General features: G+C 37.1%; 1 protein-coding gene and 1 long non-coding RNA gene across 5 annotated transcripts in view; both read left to right on the top strand.

Annotated features, from left to right (window-relative positions):
• LOC118764157 overlaps nt 1–5,495 on the top strand; it is a 16,026-nt gene extending 10,531 nt beyond the window's left edge. The window contains exon 3 of the long non-coding RNA XR_004999941.1: nt 5,378–5,495. This is a non-coding gene — a long non-coding RNA (uncharacterized LOC118764157). The remainder of the gene's footprint in view (nt 1–5,377) is intronic.
• LOC115213946 overlaps nt 1–7,500 on the top strand; it is a 1,060,743-nt gene that overhangs the window by 430,703 nt on the left and 622,540 nt on the right. The window lies entirely within an intron of this gene.

The following is a 7,500-nucleotide window of genomic DNA, read 5'->3' as shown; positions in this document are numbered from 1 at the left end:
GGGCCCAGTTAGAATTTTCTTCGGGGCGAGTAGCCCATCCCACTCAAAAGGTCCCTGAATAAGGGTTGTTTAAGGATGTTGAACGAAACACACATGTTTCCAAAGGTGAAATATCCAAAACCCAAATAATCCTTCTCAACACATGGCTATGATGCTTCACCACTACTTCTGCTCCTGATCAGAGATGCACATTTCGTCAGCCACTAAGGAACATGCTCAACTGGTTACGGTCAAACAACTGACAAGCAAATCTGTGGTATTGAGCAGAATATTTGCTGTAGCCCATCTTTTATACCAAGACAAAACAGTGTACATGATAACACTTCCAATCAGTTAAAATCAGAAATCATGAGAGCCACTGTCTGGTACTGCATCGGGACATTTGTTATCATTATTATTATTGCTATTATTATCATTATTATTATTATTATTATTATTATTATAATTAAAGGGGCGAGTTGGACGATCGTTAGGACAGTAGACGATATGCTACATTTTGAGTTCAAATTCCGTCGAGTTCGACTTCGACTTTCATACTTTCGAGATCGATAAATTAAGTAGCAGCTGAGTAATGGGGTCGATGTGATCGACTCTCCCTTCCTTACGAAATCCAGGCCTTGTTTATTATTATTTATCACCATCAGAATTCTAACAATTGTTTTTACTACTCGATATCAAGTGTTAGTATATATATATATATATATATATAGATATATATATAATATGTATTATATATATATATATATATCCTTTACTACCCACAAACACAGAGGGGACAAACAAGGACAAACAAACGGATTAAATCTATTATATCGACCCCAGTGCGTAACTGGTACTTATTTAATCGACCGCGAAAGGATGAAAGGCAAAGTCGACCTCGGCGGAATTTGAACTCAGAACGTAGCGGCAGACGAAATACCGCTAAGCATTTCGCCCGGCATGCTAACGTTTGTGCCATCTCGCCGTATATATAGACCTATCTACACACTATTTTTGACTGATCTTTGCTTGTCCTCCAAATATCCTAAACTTATTCTTCCTTATGATACACTTTCACATGAATATAATTAATTATTTTAAAAAGAAATTAATTCTTTAATAGGCTCGTCTCTGTTCTTTTATATTTGAAGAGGTCCTTTATGCTTTCCTATTTGCTCTCTTCAATTCTTCTGCGTCATATGATAAAGTTTATAATGCAGTTCGGTGTTGAATTTTTTTTCTACATATCTTCTTTCTAAGAATTATTTGTTCTTTTCTTTCTGATATCCATTTATTGTATATTCTACAACCACATATATTTTCTAGTGTGTCTGAGATATCGCATCTCCACTGCTATCAATGACCTCTCATGTTATTTTTTAATATTGAAAACAGAGATATTGTTGCACAGTGCATCCACTGTTCCTTTTCAGATTTTCTTTTGCTGACATAAAAGCGAGCCATATTGATTGCAGTTAGACTTTTGCAAAGAAAACATTTCTCTTTCTTTTATATCAAAAATACCAAGTACAAATAACGTATTAATGCCAGACTGATCCTTGCTCTCCTTATCTCTTCCCCTTGTCACCCTATATATATTTTGTATAAATACACACACACACATATATATATATATATATATATATATATATATATATACACACACACTCTCTCTCTTTTACTCTTTTACTTGTTTCAGTCATTTGACTGCGGCTATGCTGGAGCACCGCATTTAGTCGATCAAATCGACCCCGGGACTTATTCTTTGTAAGGCCAGTACTTATTATATCGGTCTCTTTTGCCGAACCGCTAAGTGACAGGGACGTAAACACACCAGCATCGGTTGTCAAGCAATGCAAGTGGGACAAACACACACACACGCATATACATATATATATACATATATACGACAGGCTTCTTTCAATTTCCGTCTACAAAATCCACTCACAAGGCATTGGTCGGCCCGGGGCTATAGCAGAAGACACTTACCCAGGATGCCACTTAGTGGGACTGAACCCGGAACCATGTGGTTGGTTAGCAAGCTACTTACCACACAGCCACTCCTGTGGCTATATATATATATATATATATAAACTATATATATATATATAAACAAAATGAGATAAAAATCCAATGCTGTGAAAGATTCCAGAACATTTATAAATAGGTCTTACAGCTGTTTCGGGATAAATAAAATATCCCGCAAACGGCTGTAAGACCTATTTATAAATGTTCTGAAATGTTTCACAACCTTCGATTTTTATCTCATTCTGATAAATTTTTTTATATATACACACATGCTGATATACAACCTACGTTGGACTCCGCATTCGCATAATCACCGGGCCTGGACGTTAACTATAGTCTGTCCATAGCACTTACTCAGCATTACCTCACACCTTGGGGTCTTCTTGACACCATTACCTCTTACTCATGTTTACACTAATTTTTAAAAAATCAGTCTTTTAAATCGAAATGCACATATTTATATTTGGGTTTGACAAAAGCGGAAGGACGGGCGGCCTATAATGTGGTTTTGTGAAGAACCGAAGAGCATAGTAGGGTGCTGTGTGTTTCCTCACACTCATAACCTACCCCAATTTCTCTGAAGACAGTGAATAGTTTCAAAGCCATCTAACATCCTGGTGGTTATATTAAACCGGGTAACGGATTAAAGCTACTACACTAAATTGAGTGATATCCGCTCGCAGAGTTCATGGCACCTTTACAAGAATTGAATTTAGAATGATGCAAATGCGAAAGATACTCCATTATAAGACTGTCGGGGTCCTACATACACATCAAAAGACATCGTGATTAATTGTGCTCTTCATAACCGAATTCCCTTTATCTCATAGATTTCGCTTTCATGGTTTTACAAAGACCAAAGAAGTAACCGACTGAACTGCACTGGAATGGTTAAGGTGTATGAAATCCAACGCAGTGGTCCATGGCATTGCCAAATCTTGACATAAAACTGATTAGGACGGATTCACGGCGTGACTAAATATTTAAACATTCTCTATTTAGATATGAACAAATGCTCAATCGCTTGCATGAAATTCTCAAGAAATATAATGATTCGGTTAACCACGACGTTATAATCAACCATTCTTTCCTTCGAGCGATACCGTGATTGTTTTGGCTTGCATCCTTATAATTGCTGTTGTTCTCCTCGTTGCTGGCGATAGCGTTGGTTTCGCTGTTGTTGTTGTTGTTGTTGTGTTTGCTTTTGTCGATTTTACATTCACTGTTGTTGCTGTTAATGTAGATATAGTTATTGTTGTGATTGATGCTGTTGTTGTTGTTAATAGTAATGTATCCTCTTAATCCAATAAGCGCAGTCTACCGTTAGATGACGCTAAGATTAACTGAGGAATTTAACCCATTCGGTGCTGCGTTGTCATAATAGCATTCCCAGGAGTGAACAGAATAATAGAAATGCAGCATCAATCAGAACATCAACATTAATGACAACAACAACAACAACAAACACAACATCGGCAATAATCTGAACGGCGAATGACAACAATGGTGATATTAACGAAGATAATAATGGTATATAATATTGAAATTAGTAATGGTGTAATTGCGGTCTCTCCTCTTACTACTGCTGTCGCCATTACTACTTCTGGTACTGATGGAGGAGGAGGAGGTGGAAGAGGAGATTCTTATTATATTATGATAAAATGTCGGCGAGCTGGACGATATGCTTAGCGGTATTTCGCCCGGCGAGCTGGCAGAAACGTTAGCACACCGGGCGAAATGCGTAGCCGTATTTTGTCTGCCGATACATTCTGAGTTCAATTTCCGCCGAGGTCGACTCTGCCTTTCATCCTTTCGAGGTCGATAAATTAAGTACCAGTTACGTACCGGGGTCGATGTAATCGACTTAATCCGTCTGTCTGTCCTTGTTTGTCCTCTCTATGTTTAGCCCCTTGTGAGTAGTAAAGAAATAGGTATTCCGCCCGTCGCTACGTTCTGAATTCAAATTCTGCCGAGGTTCACTTTGCCTTTCACCTTTCGGGGTCAATAAATTATGTACCAGTTGAGTACTGAGATCGATATAATCGACTATCGTCCTCCCGCAAACTTCAGGCCTTGTGCCTATAATAGAAAGGATTATCATTCTGATAAAAAGGCGGCGAGCTGGCAGACTCGTTAGCACTCCTGGGAAAACAGTTGACAGCATTTCGTCCTTCTTTACTTTCTGGGTTCAAATGCCGTGGAGGTCGACTTTAATTTTCATCCTTTCGGGGTCGATATAATGAATACCAATTGAGTCGTGGCGTCAATGTAACGACTTATCCCTTCCCCCACGAACTTGCTGGCCGTGTGCGAAAATTTGAAATCAATATTAATTATATTAATTTTTTTTTCTAACCAGGAAGTCAAAGTTCAAGTAGACATTTTAAAACCGATTTACTTTCTATTACAACTGTTACTGAAGAATATATAACAGACATCCCGTTAGGAGGAGAGCCCCCTAAAGGGCGATGAAGGAAGGTCAGGGATACCGGATTTATGTGCGGATATTCAGTTGAAATAATGTTCATAGAAGGGAGACGTGTCTAAATTTTCTCATGTGGTAGAAGTGACAGCGTAAAGGACGTAAGGACAGGCAAAAAGCTTAGCGGCATTTCGTCTGCCTTAAATTCAACCGAGGTCAACATTGCCTTTCATCCTTTCGGTGTCGTTGAGTACCTGGGGTCGAGGTAATCGACTGCTCCCTCCCATCCCAAACTTCATCCTTTGTGCCTGTCGTAGGAAGGGTTGCTGATCTGGAATGAAGAGTGATCTTCGATTGAGCAGGAGTGAACCACAAACTTTGGTGGAATGCGTGAATAGGAACCTGACTGAGGTGGGGGAACAGGAGTTTTGGAAAGAAGAATCTTATCGCATAAACATTTCCCTCAGATGGGGTCGTTGACAGAACCGTACAGAACTGGGATAAACAGGTGTTAGATGAGATAAATGTTTAAACAAGACAGAAATATTTGTCGTCGACGAATAGATTAAATATAACAATATATTTAATGCTAAATATATTCCTTGCTCTCTAAAATCCCAAAATGTCTAATGTGAAACAAAAGCTACAATTATTGCCTGCAAAGTGCCACAATAGGATAACCGTTACATTCTTAATCCGCTTTAATCATTCTCTTAAACCAATTTATCCTCTATACTCGGAAGTAATTCTAAAGAAATATCGGGCATATATTTACGGGAAATACAAACAAAAAACACATAAAAATATATGTGCGGATATTCAGTTGAAATAATGTTCATAGAAGGGAGACGTATCTAAATTTTCTCATGTGGTTGAAGTGACAGCATAAAGGACGTAAGGACAAGCAAACATCTTAGCGGCATTTCGTCTGTCCTTAATTCAACCGAGGTCAACTTTGCCTTTCATCCTTTCGGAGTCGTTGAAATAAGTACCAGTTGAATACTGGGGTCGATGTAATCGACTGCTCCCTCCCATGTCGAAATTCAGCCTTTGTGCCTGTCGTAGGAAGGGTTATCTAGTAGTTGTGGCCGACATAGTTTCTATCATGGGCGAGACTGTAAGTATTGAGGAAACAGATCTTCCTCTTCGACCAAAACTTCATTGATCCTGTCAAAAAATGTTGTTTCTTTTTCCTGCCTGGAAATCTCTACAGAGGGTTCGTTGTTTTGAGGTAGAAAATGTGAAAAAAAAATGAGTGTTGGAAAATAATCGCTGTCTTTTCGTACTAAATACGTTCTTTAAAACAGAACTACGTGTTTTTCCCCCCCATTAAAATTTTTTTTTTTTTGGTGACGTCTTTAAATACTGAAATTAGTTTTATTTTTTCTTAGATTTTCTTGTTTTTTTCTTAAATTCCTTTTAAATTCTCTTTTTTATAAGGAACATTGAGTGAATACAATTATATTAGTACGTATTATATTTAAAATTTCTGCGTAGATACCGTGTAAAATCCACAAAACGGAATAGCGAGATGATATACATCTGACAATTTAAGAACATAATAATAATAATAATAAGGAGGAGAGGAGGGAAGGAAGGAGAAGAAGGAGGAAGAGAGCAGTAGTTGATGATGATGATGATGATGATGATGAAATTCCTTGTGCTTGCTTGACATATGTCTTGATTGTAGATCTTTGTGAAGTGATATATCAACATATAATAATTCTCCTTTATTCATTTCTAATCACAGGGGAAATATAAAAGTGATAAACCGATATACTAAATACATCGCAAAGTGGAGCCGAATTAATTATACTGAGATGCACACAATACACACACTCACGCACATACACCTCCCACGCACACAGACACATACTCACACACATGAACATACACGCGCATCAATACATATATAACACATACACACATGTATGTATTTATGTACTTTTGTATCTATGAATGTATATAGAAAGAGAGTGAAAGAGTTGGTGGAAGATTTAGTTAAGGAGATAATTGTTTTGATTTAATGAAGGATATCTACGAGGATGTATCTACACAGTTTTGTAGCTAGAGACATGGAGAAAGAGACAGATAAGCACATAGTCGCGCATAGAGAGGTACATATAGAGAATCCTTTTATCACACACCTATTCAAGGAATCCGCCATCAGCATTGCTGGCTGCTTTAATAGGTCTAACATGCTCGAGAAGCAGTGAGTGACGCAGGAAAATATTGTGACAGTTTTGGGAGATGGCAAGGATAATATTCACCTTGAATTTCTGGAATGATGTTGTACGGTAAACAATAAAAAAAAAAAGGTTAACAATCTGAGAGAGTCTGGTGGAAGACACGGAACGGGACACGATTCAAATTCACCAACGCAATGTGTGGCCGCATCCTTAGCAACAAATGAGAGAATCGGCAAACTAGGATGTTCAGAGCTTCCTCACTCTTCATACAGAAGAGAGTTACATCACCAGCCTCAGTAATCCAAGCGACCTACACCTGCTAATAAGTTACAACTGCTTTTGTAGTATTTTGATTATAACCCAAGCATACGCACGCACACAGACAGACACACACACATACATTTATATATATATATATATTATATATATATATATATATATATATATATATTATATATATATAATATATATCCTGTAAGTATTACATCAGTTTTAAAATGTCGAGCAATCTTCAGCCACATATAGAATTTTTTTAATTAAACGGACAATGCACATTCTTAGATTTATATGAAATAAGTATAAGTATATATATATAATGTTGGCAAATAAAATAGGGATAAGAATGTGCATTGTCCGTTTAACTGGAAAATTCTATATGTGGCTGAAGATTGCTCGACATTTTAAAACTGATGTAATACTTACAGTGTTTAATAAAATGAAGTAGCATGAAACGATTGTACTACACTACCTTCGATATCCTTGTTGCTTCTTTTTATTATAATCACCCCATTTGATTTATATGGATAATACCATACAAAATTCTTGTGCCTTTAACTTAAGTACCATATTCATCTGAATCTAAATTTTGCTGAACTTATATAT

The sequence above is a fragment of the Octopus sinensis genome, linkage group LG7 (assembly GCF_006345805.1).
Source record: "Octopus sinensis linkage group LG7, ASM634580v1, whole genome shotgun sequence".
NCBI classification, from domain to species: domain Eukaryota; kingdom Metazoa; phylum Mollusca; class Cephalopoda; order Octopoda; family Octopodidae; genus Octopus; species Octopus sinensis.
This window is presented reverse-complemented; position numbering and strand designations above follow the sequence as displayed.